We start from the raw sequence: 17828 nt of genomic DNA, 5'->3' as shown, positions 1-17828 counted from the left end.
GCCTGTGGACCTGCCCTGTACAGGAGAGAGCCTGTTCAGGGACAAGATGAAAGAGGTCATGGCACAGCTGAAAGATCAGTATGATACTCTTCAGCAACTCTCTGCCAACCCCTCTGAAGGCCCTTCCGCCGCCAGGAAGTCCTCCAGGCCGGGATCTCGCAAGCCCTTCTACCGGCCATGAAAGTATTTCCCTCCAGCTGGCCGTACTCGCCCGCCTCGGTCCAGCCCTAGAGGTTGGGGCCGGCAGCAGTGAGTCCTGAGGGCCCAACCAGCCCCCTAGCAAGCCCCATTTGCTGTTTTTTGACTGGCAGCGAGGGGGCGTGAGCCAGACGCCGGTTCCCTTGGCGGCCGATCCCCCTGTTGGTGGCAGGCTCCTTTGCTTCGCCCGCCATTGGGAAGCGATCACTTCGGACCGTTGGGTCCTCTCCATTGTCCACCAGGGCTACCGCCTGATCTTCAGCAGGCTCTCAGAGACCTCCCCCCATGTTCATCGTAGGGTATACCTGCCCATCAGGTCATCCTTCAATCGGAACTTTCCGCCCTTCTAGCAGCGGACGCGGTAGAACTGGTTCCCCGTGAGCAGTGGGGTCACGGCTTCTACTCAAGGTACTTCCTCATTCCGGAGGAATGGTGGCTTATTGCCCCATTCTCGACCTCAGGGCGTTAAATCGATTTATCGTAAGATGGTCTCTCTGGGCACGCTGATCCCGCTCCTCCGAAGAGGAGACTGGCTCTGCTCCCTCAACTTAAAGGAGGCTTACGCCCATATTGCATTTGTCCCCAACCACAGGAAGTATCTCCACTTCCTGGTGAGGACGGCACATTTTCAGTACAAACTGCTGCCCTTTGGGCTGGCTTCAGCCCCACGCATCTTCACAAAATGCTTGGCAGTGGTGACTGCCTACCTCAGGTGTCGCTCTGTCTACATCTTTCCATACCTGGACGACTGGCTAATCCGGAGCGATTCACACTCCAGGGCCCTGAATGCTCTGGCCTTGACGGTTCAGGCCTTACAGACCTTGGGATTCATTATCAACTTCCCCAAGTCACATCTCAATGCGTCTCCATGGCTGGACTTCATTGGTGCCAGGTTGGTTACGGCACAAGCAAAATCTTTTCTGCCCAGGGATCGAGGGGTCGCCCTCTCCTCGCTGACTACCCTCGTTCACAACAGAGTGAGGGTGACTGCCCATCTGCTGTTCCACCTGCTGGGCCACATGGCAGCCTCGGTCCATGTGACCCCCTTGGCCCGCCTCCGCATGAGGGACCCGCAGTGGGCCTTGCGGTTCCAGTGGTGGCAGGCATCCCAGAATCTGGAGGTGCCAGTGACGGTCACGGACCCTCTTCGTCTCCCTGACCTAGTGGGAGGCCCTGTCCAATCTGGAAATTGGACTCCCATTCCAGCCCATGCCATCCCAGGTAACCCTCACCATTGATGCTTCGCCTCAGGAGTGGAGGGGCCCACACAGACGGCCCACACGGACAGCCTGCACACCCAGGGTTTTTGGACTGCGGCCGAGTCCCCCTGCCAGATTAAACTTCCTGGAGCTATGGGCTATCCGGTACGTCCTGTGGGCCTTCCAGGACAGACTGACCTCCAAGGTCACCCTCATCAGAACAGACAACCAGGTGGCGATGTGGTACATCAACAAGCAGGGTGGCACGGGCTCCTTCCCCCCTCTGCCAGGAAGCGATACAGGTCTGGGATTGGGACCTCTCCAGGGGGATGTATCTACGGGCCACCTACCTGCCAGGACACCTGAACACGCTGGTGGTCTGGCTGAGGCCCTGAACCCTGAGTGGTCCCAGAACCCGGCGGTGGCAGTCGACCTATTCCATCGCTGGGGCACGCCGGACATGGACCTGTTCGCCTCTCCCCACAATCACAAGGTGAGCATGTTCTGCTCCCTGATTCTGTGGAAGAACCATCCGGCCTGCGACACGTTCTCCCTTCACTGGGGGCACAGTCTCATGTACGCATACCCCCCTATTCTGCTTCTCTTGAGGACTATGACAAAGCTGTGAGAGGATGGGGGGACCATGATCCTGGTGGCACCCTTCTGGCCAAGGCAGGTGTAGTTTCCTCTGCTCCAGGACCTGTCCATGAGCACACCAGTTCCGCTGGGGACGGCTCCTGACCTCCTGTCGCAGAACCAGGGCACCTTGCACCACCTGAACCTCTGGGCCCTGGCCCTCACGGCGTGGATGTTGAGCACATGATCCTTCAGCCCTTACAGCTCTTGGATGGTGTTTCCAGAGTCTTGCTTGAATCCTGGAAACCTTCCACTCGGAAATCTTACAGCTCGAAGTGGAAGCATTTCTCCACCTGGTGAAGCAGCCACGGACTGGACCCTTTCTCCAGTCCGCTTCCCCATCTGCTGAATTATCTGTGGTACCTGTCAGAGTCTGGCTTTCAGACCAGCTTGGTCTGAGTACACCTCAGTGCCCTCAGCGCCTACCACCAGGGGGTCGCTGGGGTGCCCATTTCAGTCCAGCCACTGGTCCGGGCATTTCATGCGGGGCCTGGTTCAACTGAAGCCCCTGCTTCGCCCGCCGGCAACCTCGTGGGATCTCAACATTGTCCTGGCGAGGCTCATGAGGTATCCGTTCGAGCCTCTCAAATCCTGTGACCTGAAGTTCCTCAGCTGGAAAGTTATGTTCCTGATGGCGATCACTTCTGCTTGCAGAGTCTGTGAGATCCAGGCTCTGGTTACGTACGCTCCCTACACAAAATTCTTCCATAATTGTGTGGTGCTGCGCATGAATCCAAAATTTCTGCTGAAGGTGGTGACTGCTTTCCACAGCCACCAGTCAATCATCCTTCCCACGTTCTTCCCAGTGCTTCATTCTCACCAGGGGGAACATGCTCTTCACACCCTGGAATGCAAGCGGGCAGGCACTTTCTACTTGGACCGTACAGCAAGTCAGTCTACCCAGCTCTTTGTGTCTTTTGATACCAATAGGCTGGGAACAGCAGTGGGGAAGCAGACCCTTTCCAACTAGCTAGCAGATTGCAGGCCTCCTTCTGGCTGGCAGGGTAAAGACTCATTTTTTGCGGGCTATGACGGCGTCAGTGGCCCATCTGTGTGCGGTCCCTGTCCCGAAATCTGCAGAGCAATGCCTGGAGTTCTCTTACATATTCGCGGCTCACTACTGCCTCAACAGGGATAGTCGCCAGGACATCGCTTTTGGCCAGTTTGTCCTCCGCAATCTATTCCAGTCTTGAACCCAACTGTTTTCATCATGCTCTCTGTGGGGCCAGACTGTCCCTGTTTTTCCTACAGTGCCGCAGTTGTGTTGTGCCCATTAGCACCTTGTTTGGCTACTGTGGGCCCTTCTGATCACAGGGGGCAGTCTGGAGCTCTGTAATCCACCCACATGTGAGGACTACCATCCTGCTTGTCCTAGGAGAAAGCACAGTTGCTTATCTATAGGAGAAAGCACAGTTGCTTATCTATAACAGGTGTTCTCCTAGGACAGCAGAATGTTAGTCCTCAGGAATCCCGCCCACCTCCCCACGATGTTGGGTTCACCTTCGGTTTGTTATTTTTCTTGCTCATATTTTTGTTTCAAGACTGAAGGGGGGGACCTCATGTGGACGCACAGATAGCCTTTGTAAATAAACACATTCCCCTCTTTCCCAAATCCCACAGTATCAGGATCACTACCCAAGACACACACTCCAGCCAAACATTCCAGTGTGGTGTGCTACCAAGCCCCTATGGACTGACAGCATCCCAAAATTGTCTCACCATTGGACTTTACCACAAACCGTGGGCCAATGTGGCATTCCGATGGCCACATTTTAAACAATTTCCATGGTCTGCTATCCCTGCTTGGAATGCCCTCTGGGGTGAAAAGATCACTGTGCAATATTCTAAACTGTAATTCTCTAAGAACGATACAGCCCAACCTTTTGTACAGACCATAAGAGCAGATAAATACATCATCTTCAATGTCTAACCTGAGATCTGCACTCCACACAGCTGCTAAGGATTTAAGTGTTGTTATGTGGTGATGGAGTGCAAAAAGGTATACAACCCAGACAATGTGTTTCTTCTGCGTGCAGAGCAAAGAAAACCGCTGAAAAGCACCAGAAGAGTGTTGTTCAGACTTGAGGGAGAAGGAAGACATAATAAAACACTTGATTTACAAATATGCTGAATAATCTTATGATCAGAAACCCAAATGGCTAATACAGTAGTCAAAAGACTGCACTTGCTTTCATTGTAAATCTACAAAAGGCAATACCAACGCTTTTCGCAGACAATCAAGTGTTTCATAGAGTGGCAAACGTTGTCCAGGTAGATGAGATAAGATCAGTCCCAGAGGAGATTCAATCATGTTCTTAGGGCTTTCCAAGCAGTATGGGCAGCTTGGACCCACATAGAATTGGACAAGTAGAGTGGTAACTGAGAGCTTGGTGAGTGAAGAACATACAATAAAGAAAGTGATGCAACTAATGCGGACTCCATTTGAAAGTCAGAGTAAAGGCTAACTCATCCAATCACCCACATACCTCAAATTACAGGCAATGTTATAATACGTAAGATTCAGGAAGCCACCGCCCCCATCCCCTCTGAGAACCATCAGGCCTTTCATTGACATCGTAGTCCTCTTACCCCTCTAGATAAATTTAGATCAAATCTTTAAAAAATAAGCCAATATAGTTTTATGAGTAAGATAAAATGGAACCATCTGTAATACATAAAGAAGCTTGGGGAAAAGCATCATCTTTATGAGCGCGATATGCCCCCATAAAGGAAAGGGGGAAAAGCATCCACTTATCACACTTTCTCTGAAAGTCTATCAACAGTGACTGGATAGTGATAACATAGTTTAAGATTTTTATGAATTTCTAAACCCAAATATTTAAGTCTGTCTTTTGCCCATCGCAGAGGAAAGTTTGGCCACTCACTTTGCAAAGTCCCAATTAGGACAAGAGCCTCCAACTTACCAGATTCAATTTTAGGCCAGAGAAACTATCAAAATCATGAAAAACAGTTAAAACCTTAGATAAAGATTCCTTTTCTTTGAGCAAAAACAGAATATCATCCGCGAAGAAAAGTACTTTGAGAAAAGGGGGACAGACATCTCTTCCGCAGCTTCCACTATGGTAGTTAGTCAAAACAAGAGATTCCAGGGTCAAGATAAAAAGCAATGGGGACTAAGGAAACCCTTGCCTGGTACCCCTCTGTAAGTTAAAGGGGATTGCGAAACAATTGTTGACCCATACCCGAGCCTCAGGGTTAGAATATGAAACCGAAAGAGCCTTACAAATGAACCCCTGAAACCCAAAAGAGGGGAGAAGGTGCTGTAGGTATGACCATGAGACCCTGTCAAACGCTTTGTTGGCATCGATCCAATTAATAATGGGTCCACTATCCCCAGACACCACCAATTCTCTAACGAAGTGAGAATTCTGCACATGTTTAATACGGCCCTCCTCCCATGAACAAACTCCGCTTGTCCCCGAGAAATAAGGTCCAGTAAAACAAATTTCAAACAGTTGGCAAGGACCTTTGCATACAATTTAATGTCTTTTGAGCAGCAATATGGGGCAATAGGAAGTAACCAAGGTAGCATCTGTCATGGTTTTTGGCAAAACTATCATATTGCACTTTTCATTGAATCAGGTATTCAACAGGCCTGCACCAGGGCATCAAATAGATGTTTAAGGCACAACTCTACACTGCCACTCAGGATCTTATAGAAATGCACTGTCAGGCCATCAGGGCCAGGCAGTTTTAATGAGGACAATTCCTTAATAGCCCACTGAATTTCTGACACATGGAACACCTTGTTTAAGGAATCCAAATGCCCAGAGGTTAGAGTGGTTAACTTAACACTTGTATTTATATCACAGGAAGCCGCCTCAGCTGTATATAAAGTTTGGTAATATAGCCGAAAGGCTTCACTAATAGCTTGGGGGGGGTCATACACATTGCTCCCCCTGAGCCCTTTACATTTGTGATAAAGGAAGAAGCGAATTTGGCTTTAACCAGATTAGCTAGCAGCTTACCCGGTTTGTTCCCATAGAGGAATAGCTTGTGTTTTAAATTAGAAATAGAGGAGTTTTGTGAAGAAACCTCACCGCTACCAACCAGGCACCATGGCTCTCCGAGAAATCTGCTGCTACCAGAAATCCACTGAGCTGCTAATCCGCAGACTAATTTATGGGCAGCCCAATAGTCTTTCCTAAGGCTTGGGGAGACTTGTTAGAACTGTTGTTGCAAAGATTGTTAAATGGGAAAGAGACATAATGTCCCCATCCAATTCCTTCTTTTTCCTAATAGCATAGCTAATTTCCCCACAAAGAACCACCTTGGCAGTTTCCCAAAAAAGAACAGAGGTCTCGAAATGCTGATGATTATTATAGGCAAACTCCTCCCATTTCTCATTCAAGAAAACCTTAAAAACAGGGTCTCTGACCAACCATCTTGGCATTCTCCACTCCAATGACCCAGAAGAAACAAAGTCTGTCGAGGACCCATGATACTGGGCATTGATCAGCAATGACTAAGGTTCCAATGTCAGAGGAACATAATTGAGAAAAATAACTAAAATGGGCATTAACAATACAATTAAAATATCCCCCCCCCCCCAATCAGTATTTGCACATTCCCCAGGGATTCAAAAACACTGACAACCTTCGTAAAGAATGCATGGTCATACTTGGGAGCGTAGATGGAAGCCAACCGAAAAGGTTTAGCAAAAAGGAGACCAGAGATTGCAATATATCTCCCTTGAGGGCCAGAACAAGCCTGGGAAAGTTGAAAGGCTACATTCCTGTGCAACAAAATAGCCACTCCACATTTCTTTGATGTGCCTTGTGCTGCAAACACCTGGGAAACTCGCCTCTTTTTAAATTTGGAATGTTCTGTGTCAGTCATATGCTTCTCCCAAAGAAACTCAGTCTGACAATATAATCTATTTAAATGGGAAAGCACCTTCTCTCTTAATGGGGGTACCCAACCCAACTACATTCCATGTGAAAATATTTATTTTGCTCCCCCATGATCAGTCAACACAAATGACTAAGGTAGAGAACTAACCCTTTAGAAAATCCAACTGAGACCAAAGCAAGGGCCACAAACCTCACTGCCCCCCCCCCCCCCCCCACACACACACACGGAGAAGAAAACACAAAAATGATCCAGTACAGAATTATCACCTTGAGATGAAACACAACTTCCTTCCCCTTCACAGCAACCAAAAACCAATTCCATCTCCTACAAGGTAGGCAAGAAGTCAAAATGATGTCTGGGGACCACACCCACATCACAGCAGAAATAACCCCATGAAATAAGTGGGAAGAAAAAGAATAGAAAAATAAGAAAAAGTAAACTGAAGATGAAAAGAGAGAAAAGAGGAAAAGAAAAAAATGCTTAACAGCAGTAACACTTTATAACAGTAGCAGGATGTAAGTCACTCCACAAAAATTAATAGGAGGAGGCAAAGCAAATTCTATTAACTGTCACATATCACAAAAAGAACGAAATGCTTTGCCACCCTACAAAGCAGTCCTTAGAGTCCAGTGTCCTTGGAACCACATCATCCTGTGAAGTTTGAGGAAAGAAAATATTACACTCCTGAAGGAAGTCCATAACTACTTAAAAGTTCTCCAACAACATCCAGGAGACAAATCTTCATCGGGAGAAAGACAATAAAAATAAAAAGTCTCAGCAAGCAAGCAAAGTTGTGTAATTGCACACCAAAAGGAGCCAAGAAGGCAACCATCACTGACTTTGCAACCCGATGTGTACAGGCAGGGCCCCATGGCAGTAGTTCAACAAAAACACAACACAGGCAGGACCCACCATGAATCCCAACCACATGGTAATCTTAAAGGGCATATAGGCAACCAAAAGGAGCATTGAGTAAAAATTGAAGCAAGTCAGCTAAAGAAAAAAAATTACGCATTTGATAAGGTGGCCACAAATTTCTTTGCGTCTTCTGCTCCTTGAAAATTCAGACATTTGCCTTGATGCCACACACGCAAGAAAGCTGGATATGGTAAAGAAAACCAAATGTTATGCTGCACAAGACTGGAGCAAACAGATGAAAATTCCCAGCGCTTTAACATAATCAGGTTAGAAAAGTCCTGAAAAATAAAAGAACCTTCTGGTTTAGGTTCATCAGAACCTCCTTCTTGTATAACGCTTTCAGAATCAGGTCTTTGTAGAGAAAATAAGATAGTTTAGCAATTACCGTCTTCAGTCTCGTGCACCCTGCCATCTTAGGCCCAATCCGATGCACTCTTTCAAAAGCCATTTTACCCTGAAGGTGAGAGTCCTAACTCTGGTAGCACCCAATCCTCCATAAGCTTAAAAACATCGAGATCTGTGTCCTCCACAATCCCCACAAAGCGGAGATTGGAGCAACAAGCACGGGTTTTGAGATCATCAATCTTCTCCTCTTTCTCTTGTCAAGGATTTTTCAAGTGCAAGCACACGACTTTCCAATTTCAGGGTATCATCCTCCACTTGCAAGATGCGCCCTTCGACATGGTCTAATCTCGGGCCAGTTTCACTCAAAGTGGATTGCATCTCCGCAATTTGAGTCAAAATATGGGTGAATTTGTCGGACAGGACTCTTACTACTGCGTCAGTCGGTTTAATCACCAGCACTGAGACTAAGTATTCCAATTCGGCAGATTCAGGGATATCCGCTATTTTGTTAGGAGCAGGTTTGGCCTTCTCTTTCGCTTTTGCCAGAGCTCTTGCAGGCATACTGTACAAAATATTGTAGCTGAAACGATCAAACAGCTTCTCATGCTTTTGCTCACAGTTTAACACCAAAACCGCCACCAATGCTCAGAATAAACAAAAAATATGAAGGGAGAAAGAGAGGTGGTCCTCGGAGCTCCAAGCTGTGTGTCTGCTCAGGCCCACCACATCACATGACCTCCTCCCCCATTTTAATAAAGTTTAGTTTTCCTGAAGTCTAGGACTCTCGCCTTGGAATAAAGTTTCATCTATTGAGCTCTAATACTTAACCACATTATACTATCCTGTTCATGATTACCAGGTCTAGTATTGCTCCATCCTGATGGGCTCTGATACCTTTTGACAGAACAGTTCTCCTTGCAGAGAATCCATGATCTCCCTATTTCTCGAAGACAGCGCAGCTGGGATGTCTGTCAACATCCCTTAGCAATAGCACCTCCCCTTTCATATGGATTTTATGAATACCCTCTATTAAATCTATTTCTTCTGTTTGCGATGGAGTTCTGCATATTATACTATTATAAATAGATGCTCCATTCCATCTTTTGAAGTGGAGTAGCTGCCCAGTGGTTAGAGTAGCGGGCTACAAACCAGGGAAAACGGGGTTCAAATCCAACTGCTTCTCCTTGTGACTTTGGGCAAGTCATTTCATCCTCTATGACCTCCAGTACAAACTTAGGGCCTGATTCATCAAGGTATTTTCCCATAGACACAGAATAGGAGAAAAGCCTAGTAAAATTCAGATTTAAGTCCTCTGAGGATAGAGAAATATCTATAGTACCCGAATGTAATCTTCTTTGAAGTGCCAAAAAGCAAAATATAAATAAATAACCCACAGTGCCTTCTCCTTGAGCCCTGCAATCCTGTGCTTTAATATTTTTATATATATTGTCCTTTCTTCCCCCTTTCATCCTTACCTGGTCCTTCCTGAATAGATTGTAGTCCAGTATAACTATATCTCAGTCAGTTTTCCATGTATCTTTGACAGCCACTACATCCAAGTCACATTTCATGACTGCCTCTAGATCCGATAATTTATTTCCCATACTACGGAGCTTTAGTGTACATAGATTTCCAGATGTTGCCTTTTTTTTTCTCATTTTTATACAAGTATTTGAAAGGAAGTTTTTATACAAAGTTTGCCACTCTGTGTTGGAAGGAAGGCTTTAAACTATGATCATCAGTGGATGAACAAAACCCTAAGGTAAGTGGACCTGTGGACAACTACTCGAATATATCTGCTGAACTTTTCAGCAGATCATTTGCAGTGATCTGTGTGTTCTGTTTTGTAGATCCAACTAGTTTTCAGGCAGCTCTGTCATATTCTTGGTCCTCCAGATCTGGTCTTAAGAACATAAGAACATGCCATACTGGGTCAGACCAAGGGTCCTTCAAGCCCAGCATCCTGTTTCCAACAGTGGCCAATCCAGGCCATAAGAACCTGGCAAGTACCCAAAAACTAAGTCTACTCCATGTTACCATTACTAGTAATAGCAGTGGCTATTTTCTAAGTCAACTTAATTAATAGCAGGTAATGGACTTCTCCTTCAAGAACTTATCCAATCCTTTTTTAAACACAGCTATACTAACTGCACTAACCACATCCTCTGGCAACAAATTCCAGAGTTTAATTGTGCATTGAGTAAAAAAGAACTTGCTCCGATCAGTTTTAAATGTGCCACATGCTAACTTTATGGAGTGCCCCCTAGTCTTTCTGTTATCCGAAAGAATAAATAACCGATTCACATCTACCCGTTCTAGACCTCTCATGATTTTAAACACCTCTATCATATCCCCCCTCAGCCGTCTGTTCTCCAAGCTGAACAGTCCTAACCCCTTTAGTCTTTCCTCATAGGGGAGCTATTCCATTCCCCTTAACATTTTGGTAGCCCTTCTCTGTACCTTCTCCATCGCAATTATATCTTTTTTGAGATGCGGCGACCAGAATTGTACACAGTATTCAAGGTGCGGCCTCACCATGGAGCGATACAGAGGCATTATGACATTTTCCGTTTTATTCACCATTCCCTTTCTAATAATTCCCAACATTCTGTTTGCTTTTTTGACTGCCACAGCACACTGAACCGACGATTTCAATGTGTTATCCACTATGATGCCTAGATCTTTCTTGGGTTGGGTTGTAACACCTAATATGGAACTTAACATTGTGTAACTATAGCATGGGTTATTTTTCTCCTCGCCGCCAAGCCGCCACAACTCCTGCACCCGTGCTCTTCGGCACAGACCCATCGGGGTCGGGGTGCCTCTCCTTCTGTGCTCTGCCCGGCCCGCTCGTCTCCACGAGGCCTCTCCTCAGAACGCCGGATCTGCTCGCCGGCCTGTGTGCCCACCCTCCCGCTGACCTCAGCACCTCGCCGATTGGCGGAATCCCAGCACAGGTCAGCCTACCTGCTCAAAAGCAGGCGCCGCCGCATCCAAGGCCCTTTCTCCTCGCCGCCAAGCCGCCGCAGCTCCTGCACCCGTGCTCTTCGGCAGAGACCCATTGGGGTCAGGGTGCCTTTCCTTCTGCGCTCTGCCCGGCCCTCTCGTCTGCATGCGGCCTCTCCTCAGAACGCCAGATCTGCTCGCTGGCACGTGTGCCCACCCTCCCGCTGACCTCAGCACCTCGACGATTGGAGGAATCCCAGCACAGGTCAGCCTACCTACTCAAAAGCAGGCACCACCACTCGGCGTCGCATGCACGAAGGAGCGCGACCTAAGGGGCCTGCCCCTTAGTGCGCCTCTTTGTGCGTCCCCCCGTGCTGTACCTAGAACATTTGCCTGAAACCATGCTTGCCTCAGCGATCAGGCTTACTACATCGGGTCCACCTTCATTCCAACCAGCCCCGCGCACACCGGCGCAGACCTGCCGGGGTCCCATGCTCACCTTCCATCGGCTGACAGTCTCATTCCGCCAACGTCTGACATCACTGATTCGCACTGCAAGCAAGAGCAGTACACCCATGCAACTGAGAGTGACTCTCTGGTAATTACTATTTGAATACCACAATATATCTATTCGTCACCTACCAATCATTGCTCCTATACCCCTCCTCCATAGTCTCCCCAATCCTCTCACCGGTTCCCTCCCCCCCAGCATCTCTTTCCCCCCTGATCCCCTTTCCTAACCTCGGCCCATCATGCCCCCCCCCCCACACAGTTTCCTCTCCATATCCCCCGTATCCACCACCCCATGCTCAGACCTCCCTTCCCTCCCAATGATAACCTGCAACCACAACGCAAATTCCTCCTCCCCATCCTCATCTCCCCCCTCACACAATTCCTTGGCCTCACCACCCTTTCCCTTATGCTTTTCAATGCCCACTCCCTTTCCAGAAAAACCCACATCCTTGATGACCTCATCCTTGACCACAACCCTGACATCTGTGCAGTCACGGAAACCTGGCTCAAGGACACAGACACTGTTATCCTGAACCAGCTCCCCACTTGTTCTCATGACATTTTTTCCATCCCCAGACCAAACAAAAGAGGAGGTGGCATACTCCTCCTTGCCAAAAAACACTTGAAACTCAGGCCTATTGCTATCAACCCCCCACCTAAGCTTGAAGTCGAATTTTTCAAATCTACCGACCTCCAAATTTGCCTGATCTATGCCCCTCCTGGAACGAAACCCCTCCCCACTCATTGAACTTATCTCCAGTAATATAAACAATGAAAAACCTGCCATTCTTCTGGGAGACTTCAATCTCCATGTTGACTCCATCCCCCTCTCACCGTCCTGCGAAATCCTCCTATCCGCCCTTCAAGCCCTAGGATTCACCCAAAACATATCTACCCCCATGCACAATGCAGGGCACACCCTGGACCTTATTTTCTCCAGATCCCTTCACCCCCCTCTTGCACCCCTGTACCATGGTCTGACCACTCACTTATTGAGACTCTCCTCTCCTTCAACACCAACAGCTCCCACATTCATACACAAAACTCCAACTCCTTTTCCTTCCGCAAAACCTGCACTACTGAAGAGATTACCACAGCACTATCAGAATCCCTCAACAAACTAGATTGCTCCACCCCTGACACAGCCCTCAACTCTTGGCTTAGCCTCACCCAAGACATTGCCAACAATATATGCCCCCTCATCACCCGCAAGCAACGCACCTCTCCCTCCAATAACAAACCTTGGTACACATCTGAGCTGCAACAAATGAAACAAAACCTCAAATCTAAGGAAAGAGCTTGGGGAAAAGACCCAACCCCACAGCGCTCCGCTGCCTACAAATCCCATCTACACACTTACCGTCTTGCCATCCAAAAAACCAAACATGACTACTACGCCACTAAAATCCATCAATACACCTTCAACCCCAAGGCTCTTTTCTCATATGTCGCAACCCTCACTAACCCCCCCACCAGCAACGTCGCTGATGAAGAAGCGAGCATCAAATGTGAAAAACTCGCCCGCTTCTTCCACAATAAAATCGCCAACATACTCCTCACCTTTCCCCCTGCCACCACCCCGCCACTCCCGCCCATCCACAGCCCCCCCTCCTCGAAAAATTCACTAAACACCATTGAACTTACCTCCTCCAAGGAAATCGAGACCATCCTCTAGAAATCTAAGCCTGCATACCACCCTTCTGAAACTATCCCCACTAAAATCTTACTCTCCATCCCCAATGTTATTGCTCAACCCCTAGCAGATATTAACTGCTCACTCTCCACTGGCGCAGTTCCTAATCCTCTTAAACATGCCGTCGTCAAACCCCTACTCAAGAAGCCCTCTCTTGATCCCAAAGACCCAGCAAACTACCGCCCCATCTCCAACCTCCCACTCATCTCTAAAATCATGGAGAAGGTAGTAAACACACAACTTATGGAATACCTTGATGACAATGACATACTTCACCCTTTACAGTTTGGCTTTCGCAAAAACTTATGCACTGAAACCCTCCTCTCCCTTATGGACTTGCTATTCCTTGGCCTCGATCATGGTCAAAATTTCCTCATCGCTTTCCTAGACATCTCTGTGGCGTTTGATACAATAAGCCACAATATCCTTATCACACGCCTAGCAGAGATTGGCATATCTGGCACAGCACTTCTTTGGTTCAGATCATATCTAGCTAACAGACACTTCTCTGTCAAGTTAGGGACTTCGGTCTCCTCTCTTTTCTCCCTCTCGCAAGGAGTGCCCCAAGGCTCCTCCCTTTCCTCTACTCTTTTTAACATATACCTCCTCCCCCTCTGTCATAATCTACCTGACCTGGGTCTCAAATTCTATATATACACAGATGATGTCCAAATCATCATCCCCATCCAAGAATCATTGACTGCCACTCTAAACTTCTGGGAAAAATGTCTCTCTTCCATTAGCACTCTTCTGACCTCCCTCCAGCTTGCCCTCAACTGTGCCAAAACAAAGCTACTCCTCATTCACAACCAACAGACCTTTAAACTTGCTCCACCCAACGACACTATGACCAGCGCCTTCACCTCGAAACCAGTTGTTCGAAACCTAGGAGTCCTAATAGACCCACAATTGAGCCTAAAAAACCACATCTCCTCCGTTATTAGAGGAGGTTTCTACAAGCTCATGATTATAAAAAAGCTCAAGCCCCTACTCCATACACACGATCTCAAAACTGTTACACAAGCCACCTTGTCATCCAAAATTGACTACTGCAATTCCCTCTACCTTGGCCTCCCTCTTTCCACCATCAAACCCCTGCAGATACTACAAAATGCCACAGCAAGGATTATCTCTAACACCCGTAAATCAGACCACATAACACCCATACTCAAAGACCTACACTGGCTCCCTATCTCCTTCCGCATCCTGTTTAAAACCCTAACCATTATTCACAAAGCCATCCACCAACATAGCTCCTCATGGCTCACTGAACCCCAAAAATCACAAAATCCTCCCGCCCCACCAGAATGAACCGTAATTGCACCCTTCAAGTCCCCTCACTCAAGAAAGCCCGCCTCACAGCCACAAGGGATCGTGCCTTCTCTATTGCTGGTCCCAAGCAATGGAATACCCTACCTCCCGATATCCGCCTCGAGCCTTGCCCTCATAAATTCAGAAGAATGCTAAAAACTTGGCTCTTTCACCAGGCTTTCCCGGATTAATCGCGACATCCTTTCCGCCTTAACCTTGATGACCAACCCAACCTCTTGAAATCATGTAATCTGTAAATACTATAAATTTTTGTTATGTAATTATGGTAAATTTTGTACCCTCATAAAGTTAGCTCCGTTATCGCTATCCTTCTCGCCTTTTTAGTTGCAGCTTTGTGCGAAGCTCACTGTTTTTAGAGCCTCCCACTTCTTTTCTGCCAGTTTTCCCATCTCCCCCTCCCTGTTCATTGTAACTTTCCACCTTTCTAGTTGAAATGTAAACCGATATGATGTGTACTTTAATGTCGGTATAGAAAAGCTGTTAAATAAATAAATAAAATTATAGGCATCACCTTGCACTTATCCACATTAAATTTCATCTGCCATTTTGATGCCCAATTTTTCAGTCTCACAAGGTCTTCCTGCAATTTATCACAGTCTGCTTGATATTTAACTACTCTGAACAATTTTGTATCATCTGCAAATTTGATTATCTCACTCCTCGTATTTCTTTCCAGATCATTTATAAATATATTGAAAAGTAAGGGTCCCAATACAGATCCCTGAGGCACTCCACTGCCCCCACTCCCTTCCACTGAGAAAATTGTCCATTTAATCCTACTCTCTGTTTCCTGGTCTTGATTTCAGCAGTTCCATTAAACTTTTCATATCTTAATAATGTTTTTTTACAGTTAACATTGCTAGCTGGAGATTTTTTTTTTTTTAGCCGCCTGCTTTAAGAGTGAATTATCTTCATTTTCAAATGTTCATGCAGCTACTGCTTAGAGGAGCCCATGATAGAACAACATTCACAACCTGAGGCTAGAAGTGTCAGAGTATTTGTTCAGCTGTGGAATTGTCTTCACCCAATTAACTGAAAGCCTAACAAGTCAATCATCTTTTAGGACCTTTAAAAAATAAAATAGAAATGAATCAACTGGAAAGGGTGCCCAAGCATTTTTACAAGTGCTATCTTCAGAGTGTGTAGTTTTCAATCTGTTAAAATCAGCAAATAATTTTGCAGAAAGATGACATGTTTAATCTTGTACCATGTAGAGGTTGCATCAGCTTCTGTTCTTTAGAGATTCATTGAAACATAGTTTGACCATGGGTGCCTAAATTTCTACAAACAACTGCATATACTATAATACAAAGAATACATTTCATGAAATTGCATAATACAAAATCAATAAAGCCTGAAAACAGATTTTTGCATTCCCCATTCTTCACTGGGGAATGATGGAGGCTGTATCACACATCTAAAGTTAAAACATTGAGAATAAACACACTCTCCCAATAGGAATCAGGATTTTCCTGTAATTTCCTGTGAGAAACAACTTATGCAGAGTAAAGATTTGTGATTAGCTTGCCTGACTACTGCACACTTTTCAGCTACAGTACAGAATTGGACAATGAACTAAGATTAGTTATCTAGTGGCAGTGTAGTTAACTCACATGGTGATTATAATTTGTGTATGGTACAAATGATTGTCAGATGAATGTGAATTGAGGGGAGAAACAGAGATGCTGTAGCAGAGGAGCACATGCATAATAAAGGCCCTTAGGTTTTTCTACAAAGCTCTGACATAGACAGATGGTCATATAACCTGATTGTGCAACTGAACACTTGTTAAAGTATGCAACTACTCATAAGATGGAGAGGTTGAAAGAAACATTTCCTTATTGCTAGACCAGTCCAGACTTGTGGGTTTATACCACCCTGTCAACAGATGGGGACAGAGTATTTCTCTAGTAACAGGAACAGTCGTGGTACAGCACAGGCACTTAGCAGTATTGTCTACCTCGAGTAGATGATAAAAATTTGCAGGTTTGGTGCATCACATTCTTGGCTAGAGCAGATGCCCAGGGCATCTCTTGGTGTTGCAGAACCTTTTACTTCCAGGGCAACAGTTGTTAAAAAGAGTTGTTCCTTTCCATCCATTCAAACCATTGCAAAGTCCCGTCCTCATGGGGGCCTTCCAGAAATATTTATGTTGGCTCTGGTTTTTGGATGTTTGTTGCCCTCGCCTTCCTATTCCCCCACCACCACCACACCCCCCCCCCTTCTGAGATGGAGGAATTGTATTTTTCTGTTGCACTTTTACAAAGATATATACTGAGAAACTGATAAGTGCATTCTGGGTTCTTCTGTTCAGCAGGATCTGAAGACAGTGTACCTTTCAGCTTTTCTTATGTTTCTCAGAATGATGTGGCTGTCTCATCTTGAACTGTTTTTTTTTTCTCAATACTGCCCTTTACAGCTGGGTTCAGGACTCTTGCACTGGAAAAATGCCTAGCTCCACATTGATCTTTTCTTTCCGGTTGACACCATGCGCGCTAATCAGAGCTGAGGTCTCTGCTGTCCTCAGCAGCAGGAAGCAAACATCTTCCCTATTCAGAAGCATTTCCTGTGCAGGCACATATTAGTACCTTTGATTATTTTTCTGATTGCCATTTCCTTTCATGGTGTGTTTTCAAAGCACAATCTGTCTTTGTGTTTTAACCTCTCTCTTCCCCTAAAATTTATAGTAGGAGAAAGTCTTTGTGCCTACATTACCTGCTGACATTTTTAAATGTTTTTAAAAATATGGTTTTTAATTTGGTGATTTGGAAAAAGATTTGGTATTCTTGGTTGGCAGCATGAAGCATAGCACATGGCAATTTCTAAAAAAAAAAAAAAAAAAAGTAATGACTTTTGTTAAATACATTTCAGAAAATACAAATGAGATGGTTGTGAACTTATTTGTTTTTATATGATCAATAATAGTACTTCCAAAGTTTTTGGCAAACTAAAGGGAAGTTAAAAAAAAATAGAGAACCTTATTGGTCAATTATACTTTAATATTACAAAGACCGTTCTTTCATAATTGTGCGAAGCATGCAGTCTGCCCACCTTTGTTGAATGGACCACTGACAAGTAATTCTTTGGTCTGGAATCCATATAAAAAAATGTTGAGAATAAGGTGCTGAGTACATTTGAAGTAGGCTTTATACCATTTGTCTTCAAGCATAGAG

General features: G+C 45.9%; 1 protein-coding gene across 1 annotated transcript in view; it reads left to right on the top strand.

Moving 5' to 3' along the window:
• Positions 1 to 17828, top strand: part of RANGAP1 (Ran GTPase activating protein 1) — a 317592-nt gene that overhangs the window by 294967 nt on the left and 4797 nt on the right. The gene's annotated exons all lie outside the window — the stretch shown is intronic.

Source organism: Rhinatrema bivittatum, chromosome 2 (genome assembly GCF_901001135.1).
Source record: "Rhinatrema bivittatum chromosome 2, aRhiBiv1.1, whole genome shotgun sequence".
Lineage (NCBI taxonomy): Eukaryota > Metazoa > Chordata > Amphibia > Gymnophiona > Rhinatrematidae > Rhinatrema > Rhinatrema bivittatum.
This window is presented reverse-complemented; position numbering and strand designations above follow the sequence as displayed.